At 34.5% G+C, this 19,457-nt stretch overlaps 1 protein-coding gene and 1 long non-coding RNA gene across 2 annotated transcripts in view; one reads left to right on the plus strand and one right to left on the minus strand.

Annotated features, from left to right (window-relative positions):
• LOC149132259 (uncharacterized) overlaps positions 1 to 19,457 on the minus strand; it is a 54,251-nt gene that overhangs the window by 24,183 nt on the left and 10,611 nt on the right. The gene's annotated exons all lie outside the window — the stretch shown is intronic.
• LOC149132260 (uncharacterized) overlaps positions 1 to 19,457 on the plus strand; it is a 72,848-nt gene that overhangs the window by 811 nt on the left and 52,580 nt on the right. The window lies entirely within an intron of this gene.

The following is a 19,457-nucleotide window of genomic DNA, read 5'->3' on the forward strand; positions in this document are numbered from 1 at the left end:
TGTAGATGTAAGTATGTACATATATGTGTGTATACATGTATATATATTCTTTGTATTATATATATATATATATATATGGATCTTTCTGATTTGGCGGGCGCCACTTTTTACTTATGTTTTTTGTGTGTTTTCTACCGAAACACTTTCAAACTTCGTGTACTTGTATATTTTGTGTTATAGAACAGATAGAAATTTTTGTATTCAAAGTTATTTCATGTAAAAAAAAAAATTGTCGTATTTCGGTAATTTCAACCAATCACTGACGTCTATTGAGGTGAAAACAATTACTGCTATGGATTGTCAGAAAAACGTTTTGCGGTGTAATGGGATTTTTTTCACTTGAATAAAATTAGTGCCGTTGTTTGTCAACAACAAATATCGGCGGTAGTTATTTATGACATCCTTCTGTTTGTCTGTCTGTCTGTCCATCCGTCCGTCTGTCTGTCTGTTTATCTGTCTGTCTATCCATCCATCCGTCTTTCTGTCTGTCCACCCATCCGTCTTTCTGTTTGCCTGTCTGTCTGTTTGTCTATATCTATCTGTCTACATATATACACCATGTAATGGGACTCTCTTGAGTTCATCCGGCATTTGACGGTTTTCGTTTTTTCCTTCCGCGGGGTGTCCACAAACTACCCTTACTCACCAAGCAGGTTTCCTGGTGGTTAGTCACGGACGGCCCAGCCATGCAACAAGCTGTACTGGGTTACATATTGACAGTATTTATGTGTATAAATACATACACACACACATATGAAAAGGGGGGGGTTATTTATGAATGTATACACACGCACACGCATATAAAAGATTGTTAATTTTCCGGTTGGGTTGTCTGAGCTAGTTTGTTAGTTGTTTAGGAGTGAACTTAGTAAAGGTAACGCAACTGGAACCCGTTGACAATGCGGCAATGATCAGGGATGAACATAAGAAGGCAGAGGCCAATAAAATCCTTAATCTGCAGGGGGTGTGTTTTATGGGGACAAGGGAACAATGAACCAGAAAGATCATAATGTAATTGTGGGTAACTGTGTACGATTTAGTGCGTGTGTGTATGCGTGTGGCTGTCGGTATATCTGTCTGTGTGTGTGTGCGTGTTTTTGTTATATCGTACGTGTATGTATCGGTTTGCGTGTTTTTCTGTCTGTCCATCGTGTTTGTATGTGTGCATACATGAATGTGTGTAATTTGTATGTATATGGATGCGTTTTTGTTTGTGCAGATGAATCTGTAAATCTGTCTTTATGCCTATACACACAACACGCGCCCACACTTTTATATATAATGTGCAGGTATGGCTGTGTGGTTAAGAAACTTGCTTTTGCAACTACGACATATCGGGTTCAGTCCCATCGCGCGGGACTTTGGCTATTGTCTTATGCCTTGAGAATAAATTCAGAAGATGGAGATAGTGTGTGTGTGTGTGTGTGTGTGTGTGCGCGCGCGCGTATCCGTGTGTGCATGTGTGTGTGTGTGTGTGTGTGTGCGTATCTGTATGTATATGTGTGTGTGCGTATCCGTGTGTCTCGCAGTAAGTGCTATAGTTCTATGCACTTTGAATTCAAATTCCACCGAAGGCAACCTGGATGTTCATCCATTAGAACTAAGGGTAGCTTGGTAGAATGTTTAAGTCATATAAGATACTTTATAAAATCTGTATCGGCTCTGTGCGTTTTGAGTTCAAATCCTGCCTACAGACATCGAATGAAGATCTATCTATCGATATATATATATATAGAGAGAGAGAGGGGGAGGGGGAGAGAGGGAGGGGGAGGGATACTTCTGTGTAGATATATATATATATGTGTGTGTCTACATATAGACATACACACACAGATATATCTAAATATATTTTTATATAGATATATAAGCATATGTGTGTTTATATATATATACATTGGCGAATATATATACACATACATAAACGTATGTCCTTGCCTTCGAAACGCAGAGTAGATGGAACAGGGACAACTGACGAAGGGGTATACTCTTTACGTTGCATGTTTCGTTTCTCTGGTTGTTTTTTCGTTGTTCGAAAAAAAGTTCTTTTTCTGCCTTCGTCTTTGTTTTCGTTTCTCCTTGTGTTTAACGTTTTTCTTGATGTCCTGTACCCATATATGCATGCATGTATACATATAAATGTAGGTATGTACATATATGTATGGATATATGCATATGTTTATATATTATTTATATTATGATATATATATATATCCTTACATACACATATATACATACATACACATGCGCGTGCGCGCACATGATATCCAGCTGGGAAACTTGTAAGTTCGACTTTCTCAAACAATTAATTTATATTCTATACACATCATTCTCTATCTTACGAAGTTTTCATTTTATTTTCCTAATTTTAAAATGAATTTTGTATGTGTGTGTGTGTGTGTTTGCCGCGGTGGCAATGTTTCTGGTAGTGGTGGTGGTGGTGGTGGAAGTGCCGGTGGGGATAGTCGTAGTGGGTGGTGAAGTTGGTAATGGTGGTGGTGGTGGTGGTGGTGATGGCAGAAGTTGCAGTGATGATGATGATGGGGGTGGTGATGTCGGCAATGGATGGAAGTCGCAGTGATAGAGTCGGCGGTGGTGTTTCAGGAATTGCTAATCTGCCAGAATAATTCTGGTATTTCATCATTCTTTCCTTCCTTCTTTCTTTCTTTCTTTCTTCCCCCACACCCCTCCTGTCTTTGTCACTCTTCATTTTCACAAAAATAAACGCCATTTAATAACAGGATAGTGCTGCAGTAATTGTATAGCCGCGCAATATATATTGTTTGGTTATAATGCAATCTACTCATTATAGACACTTGTAAAATGCACATCTGTGTTGCTATGGCTATGTGTGTGTTATACATACAGCTGTATATATATATATGTATAGGGTGAGTCAAAAAGTAATGTCATTTTGTTTAGGACAGGTATAATTACCAACACAGGAACATGTATCATTCATCAAAATGAAGCTGGTCCTCTGTGGATCACATCCCTACTTCTCAACATAGTCACCGTTTCTCTCAATAGCAATGTTCCACCTTCGGATGAGAGCATGTATCCCTGCCCCGTAAAATTCTGTTGACTGTTCTTTGGGCCACTTCTTCACTACCTCCCCCTGCCGAATCCTCCTGGGGCTTTAGGTGTTTTCGTTCAATAAACACTCACAACGCCCGGTCTGGGAAACGAAACCGCGATCCTACGACGCGAGTCCGCTGCCCTAACCACTGGGCCATTGCATCTCCACATGTATGTATGTATTTGTGAGTATGCATCAACCATCGTTTGACAACCAATGCTGGTGTGATTACGTCCCCCGTAACTTAACGGTTCGGCAAAAAGTGACCGATAGAACAAGTCCTGGGGTCGATTTGTTCGACTAAAGGCAGTGCTCCAAATGACTGAAACATATAAGAGTATATATACATATATGAATATAAATATGTATATATATATGTATATATATATATATATATATATATATAATGCGCGTGTACATATATATATATATGAACATATGAATACACACAAATGCATAGCACACACATGGACACACGCACGCATACGTTTTTTTTATATTAAAATATCAACATTAAGCACATCTTTCTACCACATTCTCTTTCTCCCGCTCTCTCTCCCCCCTCCTCCTTTCACCACTTCCTTCAACATCACACGCTATACCCACACCCTCTCCCTCTCTCCAAGACTGTCTTTGCCACGGTTAACATTTCATAAGAATTAATGAATAAATAGATAGAAATGGTAAAGTCTTGGAGATTGGTTTTCTTTCTCGTTTCACAGATTACACAGCTGTTTCGCATAAACACACCGCCAACAGATAGAGGCGGGGATTTATCTACATGTACGTCTGTTTATATATATATATATATATATATATATATATATATATATATTTGACATACATACACATATTAAAGATATACATGCACACACACACCGACACAGAAGCGTGTGTACACATTGAGAAACACATTGAAGATTATAACACATACATAAATACATTCACACACATATATATATATATATATATATATATATATATATATATATATACAGATACATAGATATAGAAACATAAATGTATGTGTCTGTATATAATACACACACACATATATATTATATGCTGTGTATATATACATATATATATATGCATACACATACATTTATACAATATTTATATATACGCTCATACAGAGAGAAAGACATGTAGAGATAGGTATGAAGATAAGGAAAGGCGTACGAATAGACACACACGCACATCGCCATATCCACCTGCTGATGGAAAATCTCTCCAAAATAGTTTTCCTCATCACCTCCTTTAATTTATTGCTAATCAATTATCCAGAATTTTCACCCAGTAATCTTAAAATTGGCAGTGTCAGTGTAAAGGTATCTACACCACCACCACCACCACCATCTCGAAGAGAAGTGACAAGACAGCAGTAACAACAAGAACATTAACAAGAACAACGTCAAAGTTAGTTACAGCTGCACAAAGAATGTCAGCAATATCGTCATCTTGAGTAAACCCCGAAAGACGTAACGGAAACAACATCCAGGAAGCAGGAGTTGCTATTTAACCCCTTGTCATTCATGATCACTCCAGCCGTGACCATCTCATCATTTTGGAGCAGGTCGAATTACCCACAAGCGAATACCTCCTTAGTTCGTGGTAAAACGGTTTATAGATAGAACTAAAGTAGCAATCTCAGTTAAGCAACAAGAAAAGGGAGAAATGTGATATCTACTGCTTAATGTAAATTGAGGAAAATTTGGTTGTTATTTCTAGCCTGACGAACGTCCAAATAACGGCGCCTTTATTGGTTCATCAGTTGACTGTTATTGTTTTTAATGTCTCAGAAGAAATTCCGGATCTTTACGTTTTGAGTTCAAATGCTGCTGAGGTAAAATTTACGGTTTATCCTCCTGAGGTCGGTCGATAAAGTAAAGTAGCAAACTAACACAGGAGTCGAGGTTATCGCCGAACCCCTCTCCCTTAAAATCGCTCGCCTTTTACGTTAATTAGAAACCAATATATCGGAAGAGAGAGAGAGAGAGAGAGACAGACAGGGATTGGGCAAGTGATGCTAGAGTTAAAAGAATCGGTAGATCACTGAACAGAATGGCATACGGCGTTAAGTTACCTCGCTTCATGTTCTGAGTTCAAAAAAACCGTACCAGATTTATCTTGTAGTCTTTCTGAATTCAAGAAAATAAAGTACCAACGAAACACTGGCAGTATTGATATAATCAACTGTACCCTTTTCATCCCTCCTATCCTTCGAAATGTGGGGCCTTATGCCTGTCAGAGGAAAAAAAATTATTTGAAGTAGTGAGAATTATTTTTGACACGGTTATAACTGTAGATTTCAATTATCGGAAAAAAGAAAAACACCAAATGACAAAAAAGAAAAAAAAAAAGACCTCGAAGCAATATACAAGATTAAATAGAAATATAGCGAAAAAAATACGAGCCAAAAAATATGCAATTGAGTGAGTACGCATGTCACTGTATTTTGTTCATTTATTGATTTCTTGTGTTTTATCTTTTATTCCTGTTTTTACCATTTTTTTCTTCTTTATTACTGGTTATTTTTGTAAAAGGTGAGAATTAAAAATAGATTCTGAAAATAACTTAGTTTCGGTGGAAAAAAAAAAAAAAAAAAGATAAAAACAACGGCAACAGCAAGGTTTTATAAACAGTTGCATTCATTGTGGATATTTTATTAGTGTTTTATTAGTTGCTGAAATCGGGCGAGTTTTAAATTAGCCAGGATGATCTAGTACAATACGTGATAACGCATGTTTAAACGAGATAAGACGAGATTATAACAGGAATGTATTCCAAGCTGTCATTAAATGTAATCGGAGATAATTTGTGATAAGTATGAGATTGCTAACGAGGCTTGACACGAGATAACGCGGGAATATATGAAACAACATCACATTATAGACAACGTTTTTTCATGTAAGACATGTTTATACATGCATATATATATGTGTGTGTGTGTGTGTGTGTGTAAATTGATGTTATGTAATATATTTTAAGTATGGTATATATATATATATATGTATATGTGCGTATGAGTGTGTGCCGGTGTGTAAAGGAGGCGAAGGAGATGAAAGAAAACAAGATGCAATGAACTTTCTTTTTAAAGCGTTATGCTTAAACAATTAAGTGATTTTTCGAAATTTGCACATATAAGATGGTGGATGAAGTGAAATGAACAAGCTGTAACGACTAAAAGTCACGAGATACGCCGTGTGGTACGATGGCTGCCTTACGCTTTCATTAAGAATGAAGGACTTTAACACCACCATCATGCACAGATTGACAAACAGGCAGACACACACATTTATGAAATCAACTGCATTGCCGATTATTAACGATTATTGCCGATCATTAACGATTATTTTTCATTTTAGCTCAGTGCAGTTTATTTTACTATGTTCGCCATTTATCTTTTGCTTGCTTCATTCATTGGGTTGTCATGGAGTCATGGAGTCTTCAGTAACTACCTCCGACAATTGAGGACGATATAAGTGGCATCGGGCGACTTTCTTGATAACATTGGTACAAAATTGGTGTTGAATCCGATTGAATGTTCTTGGAAATCAGGAATATTCGGAATGTTCCTGGACGCTATTGGTCTAACTGATCCGATATCAGTCGAAGCTGTGTAATTTGGGGTTCAGTCCCACTGCGTAACATCTTGGGCAAGTGTCTTCTGCTATAGCCCCAAGCCGACCAAAGCCTTGTGAGTGGAGATTTCAGCCTTGAAGATGAAGATCGAACAGGACATCCAGTTGAGTTTGATAAGCTCCTTGAGGCATTACTTGAAGAAAATCCTGCATTATCAGTTGAAGAATTGGCAATAAAGCTAAGTTCAAACCATACAACTGTTTATCGTCATCTTCAACAACTTGGAATGGTTCCTAAACTTGGAAAATGGGTACCTCATGAATTGTCCGAAAGCAACCGCAGATCCCGAGTTGACACCTGCTCTTCTCTCCATTCTCGCGAACTCATTTCACCCTTTGTTATACATATATATGTGTGTGCGTGTATATATGTATGTATTGTTATACTTGGGAATGGTCACACACACGCACACTCATATATATTTACACCTGTATGTATTCGGTGTATGAGTACGTGAGGTTCATGCGCTCTTATATAAGAAAGTGTGTGTTTGGGTAGGCATATAAAAGTTTGAGAGTCTTGAGGGGAAATAAGGCAATGTTGGTGGGAAGGCGAATAGTTTGAAAGAAGACGAAGAAGAGGAGAAAAAAATACAAACAAGAACAACAACAACAACAACAACGACTGTTACAAGAAAAGCAATTTATTATTGGAAAGTCATAACATCCACTGCAACAACAACAACAACGATATGAAGACCATAATAAAAGAGTGTTTTGTGTGAAATGTTAACAAGATTGGAAGATAAATCTGATTAATAAAACTGTAATTAACAGATCTTTAACTTTCCAGCAGCTCTCCTTTCTCTCCATTCTCACACTATCGACTCTTTAACCCTCCACACCTCCTCATCCTCCCCACTCTTTTTCTTCTTCTTCTTCACCATTTCTTCTTCTTCTTCTTCTTCTTCATTTTTTTTTACCTCTTTCCATCTCTCTTCCTCCTCCTCTTTCGTTTCTTTCTCCATGAACGCTTTAGCTCTCCCTTTCTCCTTCATCTTACTCTCTCCTTTCTCTCCAACTCTCTTCCCCCTCTCCTTCTCCTTCCTCTCTCCTTCAACTCACTCTCCTCCCCCCTCTCTAATTTCTCTACCTTTATTCTTTGTCTCTTTCTCTCCCTCCTTCTCTCTCTCCTCTTCACCTTTTTCTCCATGCTTCTTTCCTGTCTCTACCTACCAACCTCTCCACTTCCCCTCCTCCTTTCTCTAAACCTTTATCCTCCCCAGCCTCACACCTCCCCCTCCAATTCTAACACACCTTATCCTTTTCCACGTCTATATGTAAGCACGCACTCACACACACATAATCACACACATGCACTCCCATACACACATACACAAGCACGCATATACACATATGAACTCATATACATACACACACACACATATACACACATGAACTCGTATAGGTACACACACACTCAAACACATACTTCTACATATGCACTCATATATGTGCATATATATATACACACACATACACACCCGCGCACCAACGCACGAATACACACCTCACACTTCAATGCCAGATCGTATCAACGCTGAAGACACGTTGCTGTGTGTGTATATATATATGTATATATATGTATGTTGCTCTGTGTATGTGTGCGTGTTAGTGTGTGTATGTGCGTGTAAAGGTGCGGGTTGCTGTGTATGGCAGGAAGTGTGACAAAGTGTACGTATGTATGGAGGTGTAGATATGTGTGAATGTGTGAACGGTTTTGAAGATGATTGTGTATACGTTGTGTGCGTGTATACTTACTTATGCTTGTGTACGCGTTTGTATCAAAATAAGTGTGTCTATATGTGGTTATATGTGTGTGAATGTGTAATGTGTGAATAGTTATGTTTAGACGAGTATGAGGCGCTAAAGATGTGTGCGTGCATGCATGTATAGGAATGTGTGTGTATGCGTGTGTGTGTGTGTGTGTGTGTGTGTGGATGCTGTTTTTTTAGCCCTGGGTAACTCTTGATCAATCAAAAGCAATCCAGCAATGACTAATCCCTCACTGTATCCTTCTATGCCCCTTTGTTAAAGTATGCCTTTTTTTTTAAGGGAATAACTAGGTAAACCCTTTTTTTACGTTAACTGGTGTATGTAGATATTTATACATGTTATGTATAAGATATAGCATATTTGTCACACACACACACACACACACACACACACACACACACACACACACACACACACACACACACACACACACACACGTGACCACTACACCTGTTGCTTTTCGGTTGTAAATTACGAGTAGCCACCTTAATAATTTATATACAAGCTGTGTCAGCAAAGGCGAGGACCATGTACTGCAATAGTTTGGTATTCAAGGGGCCCACAGCTGTTGCACTCCTTGCCAAAACATCTGAGGGATCTCCATGGAGTGGGAAGAGATGTTTTCAGGAAAGAACTTGACCTCTTGCTATCAAAGATCCCAGATGAACCAATATCAAGGCAGGAAACTCAAAAAAGGGCAGCAGTGTTGTCGAACTCCCTCTTTCACCAAAAGCCAAACCCATAGAATTGGCCAATTAAAAGGTGATAATACTGGCAGTGCCCCAGCATGGCCGCAGCCACAACGCTGAAACATGAAAGAATATATATGTATATATATATATATATATATATATATATATATATATATATATATATATACACACACACACAGTAATCCGTTGATTATCGCGGGTGGTACGTTAGCACGCCGGACGAAATGCTTAGCGGTATTTCGTCCGTCTCCAATGTTTTGAGTTCAAATTCCTCCGAGGTTGACTTTTCCTTTCATCCTTTCGGGGCCGATAAATTAAATACCAGTTGCGTACTGGGGTCGATCTAATCGACTGGCCTCCTCCCGCAAAATTTCGGGCCTTGTGCCTAGAGTAGAAAAGAATATGTTTGCTGCTTCCATTAATATTCTTCTAGTCTTTTGATTCATCGCTTCCATCTTTATTTCTTACCATTTCTTTACTTTTGCTTTTTTGTCTTTCATACCCTCAAAATATTCTGGAAGGTAGAATCTAGAGGATATTTTGTTTTTTCACGGTTGGTAGTCATGTGGCTAATGTCTTTTGTTTTGGTTCTGCGTAGCCGACATTTTGTTGTCAGCAGATGCCGAACTGTGTTCACACCTATCTGCACACTTCTGTACCTGTGTGCAGGCATGCATGTCATTGCACATATAGATGGAGATCTGCATGCTTTGACTGCTCTGTGTGTACATAGGCATATGTTCATTTGCTACACGTATATATATATATGTGTGTATATGTGTGTGCATATGTGTGTGTATATGTGTGTCTATGTGTGCGTATATATATAAGCGTGCGTTTTTGTGTATGTGTATATATGTATGTGTGTATATATATGTGTGCATATATATCTGTGTGTATATATGTGTATGTATATATATGCCATATATATTATGTATGTATGTATGCATATACGTATATATGTGAATGTGGTGTTTGCATACCAATATGCATATATATATATATATATATATATATATATATATATGCATGTATGTATTTGTGTATATATATATATATATATATGCATGTATGTATTTGTGTATATATATATATATATATATATATATATGCATGTATGTATTTGTGTATATATATATATATATATATATATGCATGTATGTATTTGTGTGTATATATATATATATATATATATATGCATGTATGTATTTGTGTATATATATATATATATATATATATATGCATGTATGTATTTGTGTATATATATATATATATATATATATGCATGTATGTATTTGTGTATATATATATATATATATATATATATATGCATGTATGTATTTGTGTATATATATATATATATATATATATATATGCATGTATGTATTTGTGTATATATATATATATATATATATATATATATGCATGTATGTATTTGTGTATATATATATATATATATATATATATATATGCATGTATGTATTTGTGTGTATATATATATATATATATATGGGGGGGGGGTTATATATATATATATATATGTATATATATATATATATATATAAAAACTGCTAACTAAACTCCTCGAATGTTTGGCATACTTTCCCAGTGATATTAATGACTTTCTAATTGTAATTTCTTAATTAGCCGTGTCGTCGTTTCTCAGATTTTGTGAAGCCCAGCATCTCAGGATTGTTACAAACGCAGCGAGTTACATAACCAAATGCACCGATAATCAGAAGAATGAATCTAAAGTTATATTCCGGGTGGGGTACCTGCAGATTTCTCATTAGTTCGCCATTGATGTTTTTCTTTCTCGTTTGTCTTAAACATGATATTAACGTCTGTTTGACTACTGTGCATACTTCCTTCTTTCCTTGCGTCTCGTCTGCTACGCCTACATTTTACAGAGGGCTTTGATAAGTTCATTCCATCAGTATTCTATTCTTTTTTTTCAAAGAATTATGCGTGTGTGTACCTTTCATATTCTTGCAAGTTTTTAGTTTCTGCTTTTAAGGTTTTCCTTTTCCACTGGTTGCTTTGGCCAACCACATCTTATCTCAACGATAGACGGTGTCCCGATGTGAGTTTTCCACAACTGCATATGTTATGTATCTTTGGCGTTGATTCTCTTGTCACATCTAAACGACATGTATACCTGTATCCCTTCTGGATATCAAATATTTTGCTTCTGTCTCCAGTTCCTGGATCGAAATAGCATACCCTTCAAAGTGAGAACTAATTAGCAGTTAATGGTTCAAGAGAGAATATTTTGGTCATTTTACTGATACTCCTGTTAAACCGTCCAACCCATGCCAACATGGGAAACAGACATTAACTGATGATGATGATGATGATGATGATTGTGCTATTATAGAAAGCAAGGCTATGTTCTTCCTGAGAGGGCTCCTTTATTCACTTTTGTAAATGTCTGCATTGCTTATAAAGTCTTGCATATTCCAACTTGACTCGTTTCTTATTACTATGAGACCTTACTTTCATCAAGATACAAGAGATGCCTTTTCTGGTTTTGTGAAACCCAACTTCTTAAGAATGGCACTGAGGTAGTTAGTTACATACCCATGTACCCCAATAAATTACAGATATACATCTAAACCTATACAATACCCACTCGCTTCTCGTTAGGTTCATGTAGATGTTTTCTTTTCCTTTAATCATTAATATTCAAATTAACACCCTGTTCGGCAAGTGATTGCCACTGCTCTGCGCACCTTTACTTTTCTGTCTCCCAGATCATTATGTCTGGTCTCTTATGCATAAATTCTGCTGAAATATTCTCTAATATTATGAGAGAAAAAATGCCTTTCATGCCACCTAAGCTTCTCACCGTTTTTATCATCAAGACTATACTTTCTACAGATTGTATAGCATAATTTTATCCTTGTGTGTGTGTGTGTATGGATGTATGTATGAGTTATATATACATTTATGTACATGTATATGCAAGTATTCTATGTTTGTTTGTATTCATTATGTGTGTGTGTGTGTCACTAAGTATGTGCGTACGTACTATGTTTATACGTGTGTATATTTATATCTAAGCAGATATGTTTGTATCCGTGTATGTATATACATACATATATGCATACTTACATACATACATATATATGTATATATGTACATATATATATATATGCATAAATACATGCATATTCAAAGACATGACTTTATGCATGCACACACATCCACACACACACATCCACACACACACATATAGTCTGTGTGTGTGTATTGTGTATGTGACGAAGGTGTTGTGTGACATCGCCTCAAGCCTCGACCCTCCTCAGTTCGAAGTCAGTTAATTAACACCCCTCACTTGCAGTGTCTTACTTCATAGAACAGCTTCATCATTAATTAATCAATTATTGTAATCAATGTCTTCACTTGATAATGAAATGTTTGTGCAGGGGTGGTGGCAGGAATGGTTGTAGTAATGGAGTCGAGGGTAGTGGTGGTGAAGGTGGAAGTGGTAGGTAGGAGTGGATGTGGTGGTGGTGGTGGTGGTGGTGGTAGTGTATGGAGGAGGAACAAGGGATAAAAGTAGAAGAGAGAAAAAGGAATTGAAAGAAAGAGAAAGAATAAAAGACGGAAAGAGGGAATGAGAGTTGGAAAAAGAGAGACGAGTAGTAAAAGTGTACCTGAAAGAAGAGAATAAATGAATGAAAGGTAGTGAATGATAGAGAATGAAACAAAAATGAAAGAGAATGAATGAATGAATGAGTGGAATAGGAAAGGATAGAGAGAAAAAGAAAGAGTAACTGAAGGGTGAAAGGGCGAATGAAACAAAGGAAGAAAGAAAGAGTGTGAATGAGAAAGTGAAAAAGAAGGAAAGAAAGGGGAAAGAAGGAAAGAGAATTAAAAATATGAACGAGAAACGAAACTGATAACGAAGGAAGGAGAGACACGAGACAAAATATGAACGAGAAAATGGAAGAAAAAGGGAATGAATGAATCAATTAAAGGAAAGAGAGAGAGGGAGAAGGAAAGAGGGGAGAGGGAGAATTAAAAATTCAATGACACAAACTTATCGATATTACCAATATTCAATGAAATCCATCAATAGATCGATAATACATACTAAAATCAGTTATACATGCCAATATATCAATATTCGCTTAATTTTTTAAATCATTCGATCATGATTTTTTTTTCTGAGATAATTTCGCGCAAATTTTCTCCTAATTATTTTCTATTCTGGGGAATTGTGGTTGTGAAGCTCTTCAGTTGTAAAAGCTTACATCGTGACAAGCTTGGTAACAAAATGTCATTAGTATACAATATTCTTAACCATGCAGTTAGATTCGAGAAGAGAATAAATATGGGAACCAGAGAAGTTACTTTCAATATGTTACTATCTGTATACTTCATATATCGCGAAGGCACGTGGCTCAGTGGTTAGGGCATTCGGCTCCCGATCGTAAGGTCGTGAGTTCAATTCCCAGCGATGCGTCGTGTTCTTGAGCAAGACACTTTATTTCACATTGCTCCAGTCCACTCAGCCGGTAGAAATGAGTAGTACCTGTATTCCAAAGGGGCTGGCCTTGTCACACTCTGTGTCATGCTGAATCTCCCCGAGAACTACGTTAGGGGTACACGTGTCTGTGGAGTGCTCAGCCACTTGCACGGTAATTTCACGAGCAAGCTGTTCCGTTGACCGTATCAGCTGAGTCCCTCGTCGTTGTAACTGACGGAGTGCTCCTTACTACATATATTTATGCTATATACATTTTGTTATAAATGTATGATGGTGAATATATGTTAATATATATATATATATATATATATGGGATATATATATATATATATATATATATATATATATGGGAGAATTTACGAAAAACACAACAACAGACGAGGGCAGGTGGTGTAAACAACAAAAGGCTGTATTAGTTTAACGCTCATATATATATATATATATATATATATATATATATATATATACGAGCGTTAAACTAATACATCCTATATATATATATATATATATATATATATATATATATATATATATATATATACATCGCTGATGTAGTTTAGCATCGGGGGGAGCACTGTCATCAAGACGTGTGAACAAAAGCGTTTCTAAAACTAAATCGATCAACGACACTTTCCTTTTTAAGTCTGTAACGTGTTTCATTGAGAGGATTCTGCTTCTAAGACTAGCATTTCGGGTAGCCACGTAGGGAGTCTCATTTCTACCTGGTTGTCGATAAACTTTTGGTTGTTTCTGATGTAGTTACTGGTGTGGTAGTTACTGTTTGTGATTGTTACAATGTTTGAACTTTATGATGTTGTTATTGCAGTTGCTGTAAAAGTTCTGTCGCTGTTATTGACGGTACTTATCGTTGTTGTTGCTGTTGTTGTTGTTGTTGTTGTTAGGCTTGATGGTTATTGCTGTTGTTCCAGCGAAAAGTGTTAAAACAACTACAGGGAATAAATACCTAACACTCGCATGTGCACGCGCACACACACACACACATGCACACATGTACATACACACACATGTACACACATGTACATACACACATGTACATACACAAGCCTGCACAAACACATAAAAATCACACACACACACACACACACACACCTATCAGTTTAGTTTGATTGTTTTCTGTGTGTGTGTGTGTGTGTGTGTGTGTGTGTGTGTGATCAACCTTTTACTGTTACATTTTTTTGGATCAGTTTGGGTTCGTGTTTGTTGTTGGATGTGGGTTTCGGTGTAGTGGTGGTAGCAGTAGTGATGACGATGAAGGGCAGGATGAAGATGGTGATGGCGATGATAATGATGACGATAATGATGTTGATGATTACGAAGATGATGATGATGATAGGGAGGAGGAGGAGAATCGTGATGATGATGGTTACAATTGTATGGATGATGACGGCGAAAGCGGCAAAAACAGAAGTTTTTCTAAGAGACGAAGATAATTTACTCGTCTACCAAGGCGTAATGTGAAGGGACGGGGGGGGGCGAAAAAAGAGGGGGTTGGAGAGGAAGAAGATAAAGGGGAAGAGGAGGAGTAGGTAAAGAGGAAGGGGAAGAGGTAAGGAGGAACAGGGGAGAGCAAAGGACAAGATGGGGGGAAAAAAACCGGAAGCTAATTTAGAGTTGCTTACCGCCATATTTCACTATTTAGGGTTGTTGTTGTTGTTGTTGTTGCTGTCAGTGTTTCACAGATTCTCATAACTGATGGTGTTGATTGATTAATGTTGTTGTTGTTGTTGTTGTTGTTGATGATGACAACGACGATTACGATGACGATTGTGATGGTGATGGTGGTGATGATGATGGTGGTGATGTTATGGTTAGAGGAGGTAGTCGATGAGAAACAAGTGTGAAGAAAGAAAACAGGGAGAAATGAGAGATAGAAAGAGTGAGAGAGAGAGAGAGAGAGAGAGAGAGAGTGAGGAGAAGGAAAGAGGTGTTGAGAGGGGAGGGGAGGTTAAAGTATTATGGCGCAAAAAAGATCAAAGAAATTTCAACTTATTTACCGACATATTGACTGTGTGTGTGTGTGTGTGTGTGTGTGTAGGCTTGTGTGCATGTGTACGCATGTATATATATAGATATACACACATAAATCAATGTTATATAAGACAAACACGTGTGTGTGTGTATATATATATGTATGTATATTATACAAACACATAAATTATAGTGTTTTATATAAGACAAGTACTGACTCAGGCGATTATTATTAAAATATATTAGTCATTAATACGTATCTTCCTATACACACACATTTATGTATGTATCTATGTGTGTATATATTTATGTGCATGTATGCGCGTATAGATATATATGTGCTTGTATGTATGTATATATATATATATACATATATATATATACATATATATATATACATATATATATATACATATATATATATGTATATATATATATGTATATATATATATGTATATATATATATGTATATATATATACATATATATATATATGTATATATATATATGTATATATATATATGTATATATATATATGTATATATATATACATATATATATATATGTATATATATATATGTATATATATATATGTATATATATATATGTATATATATATATGTATATATATATATGTATATATATATATGTATATATGTATATATATATATGTATATATGTATATATATATATGTATATATATATATGTATATATATATATGTATATATATATATGTATATATATATATATATACATATATATATATACATATATATATATATATACGTATATATATGTATATATATACATATATATATATATATATATATATATATATATATATATATATATACGTATATATATGTATATATATATATATATATATATATATATATATACGTATATATATGTATATATATACATATATATATATATATATATATACGTATATATATGTATATATATACATATATATATATACATATATATACGTATATATATATGTATATATATATATATATACATACATACATACATGCATACATACGCATAAATAAATATATTTATATATATATATATATATATACAGCTCATCACACTCTCTCTCTCTCTCTCCCCCCCCCCAATATATTTGTATATATATCATTGCTATTATGCAAAAGTGTCGTAAGTCCAAAACGTTGCTTTTTCAGAAAACGAATAAATAGTTTCACCATTCCATAGCAAAACCGTTGTTCTACTACACTTTGACAACTTTTGATATCTTAGCATCTGAAACCAGCTGGAGTTTCTTGGTGTACTGGATAGCCACGAGTTCCACTGTTAATTTCACAATTTGGCCGAGCATGTATCTCAATGATTTTCATATTTCTTATTTCCACATGTTTCCATCTGACTGAAAATCACAAATGTATACGAACTCATCAAAGTATAAAAATTAAAGTTCAAGTGTATTCACGGTGAAAGGTTGTACAGGTCCTGTAAGTATGAATAGACGCATGTCTCTGCGATGGCCGGATGTAAGTAACGAACCCCACAACGAAACATCTACCAGTCACACAACTCGGGTATATTTTAGACTCTGCAGAATCTCAAATACACCCGTACTAATCCTCAGACGAAATATCTTTCAAGGCTTTAGAAACCATTGACGCACGCACGCACGCACGCACACAGAGATAGGAGCAAGTTAGTTCGGAGACTACAGGTCCAATCCATCACTGGAATTGTAAAAATCTGTAAAACTTTCCAGAAGTTTTTCATTTAAATATATATATATATATATATATATGAGCATATCTAGATATGCAACTATATGCATGAGAATGCATACATAAAACATACAAATCTGCACACATATATATATACATACAAACAAAAATACCCTGTTGTTGATGTTGAAATTGCAATGAAGAAGCCTTGGATCTAGGTTAGAAACCGGTTCTTTCTCTATTGGCAAGAAATCTTGAAATAAACTGAATAATGACATACATATATGCATGCATGCATGCACATATATAGACATACACTCATGCATGTATACATACATACATACATAAACACGTATATATGTATTAAAAACTGCTTCCAAACCTCCAGGTTCTACACATCTATGACTTAAAGACATTTACCCCAAGAATAACTGGTGCCCATGGCTTTCTTAGTAAATGATTAGACAACAATTTGGATGAGCTAGAATTTTCACAAAAAGAAATCACCCAGCAAACAAGAACATTGCAAGTACATTCAGTAAGAGGAACAGTAAAAATATGCAAAGCATTTCTGAAATTGAAAATGAGAATCTGTTTCTGATGTACGCACCAATCAATAATGTATGTATGTATGTATGTATCTATCTATCTATCTATCTATCTATCTATCACAGGATATATATATGTATATATATAGATAAATAGAGTATAAAAATATTAAAATATTGGAGTAGAAAGTAATAATAGGAAGTATATTAAGAGAAGTAGTTTTCAAAGTACGGGAAGTACTGAAATTACATGAAAACATAAACAAACACCACACTATATGCACACATACATATATATATATATATATATATATATATATATATATATATATGAACTTACTTGGAAATAAATGCGTGGCGTTCAATCACACACACACACACACACACACACACACATGTGTGTGTGTGTGTGTCTGTGTGTGTGTGTGCGTGTGTGTATATATATATATATATATATGTATGTATAAAGTGTGTGTGTGTATGTGTGTATATATTCAGATATTTTCATGTATAGAAATACATAAAAATATTCATAAGTATCTAAATATATATTCATATATTCGATTATACGTATATACGTGTCTCTAATTTTATACCAATCTGCATGTAGTATTCTATATATTATATATGAATATACACACACACACACACACACACACGTATATATATATATATATAAAATATATATACATACATATATATACGTATATACATACATATATGTATATAGAACACAATATATATTTTCAACACGCCCACCGAGAAAACTCTATATAAGTGTATATATATATACATATATGTATGTGTATATATATACATATACATATATGTATGTGTACATATATACATGTATGTATATATGTGTACATATATATATATACATGTATGTATATAAGTGTACATATATATATATATATATATACATAGATATACATGTGTACATATATATACATAGATGCATACATGTGTTTATATATATATACACAGATGTATATATATAAGTGTATATGTATTTATATATGTATATATATATATATATGTGAATATATGTATATATATATATATATGTGAATATATATATATTTATATATATATGTATATATATATATATATGTGAATATATATATATTTATATATATATGTGCATATATATTTATATATATGTGCATATATATTTATATATATGTGCATATATATTTATATATATGTGCATATATATTTATATATATGTGCATATATATTTATATATATGTGCATATATATTTATATATATATATGTGCATATATATTTATATATATATATGTGCATATATATTTATATATATGTGCATATATATTTATATATATATATGTGCATATATATTTATATATATGTGTATATATATATATTTATATATATGTGTATATATATATATTTATATATATGTGTATATATATATATTTATATATATGTGTATATATATATATTTATATATATGTGTATATATATATATTTATATATATG

Source organism: Octopus bimaculoides, chromosome 16 (assembly GCF_046866305.1).
Source record: "Octopus bimaculoides isolate indiv1 chromosome 16, ASM4686630v1, whole genome shotgun sequence".
Lineage (NCBI taxonomy): Eukaryota > Metazoa > Mollusca > Cephalopoda > Octopoda > Octopodidae > Octopus > Octopus bimaculoides.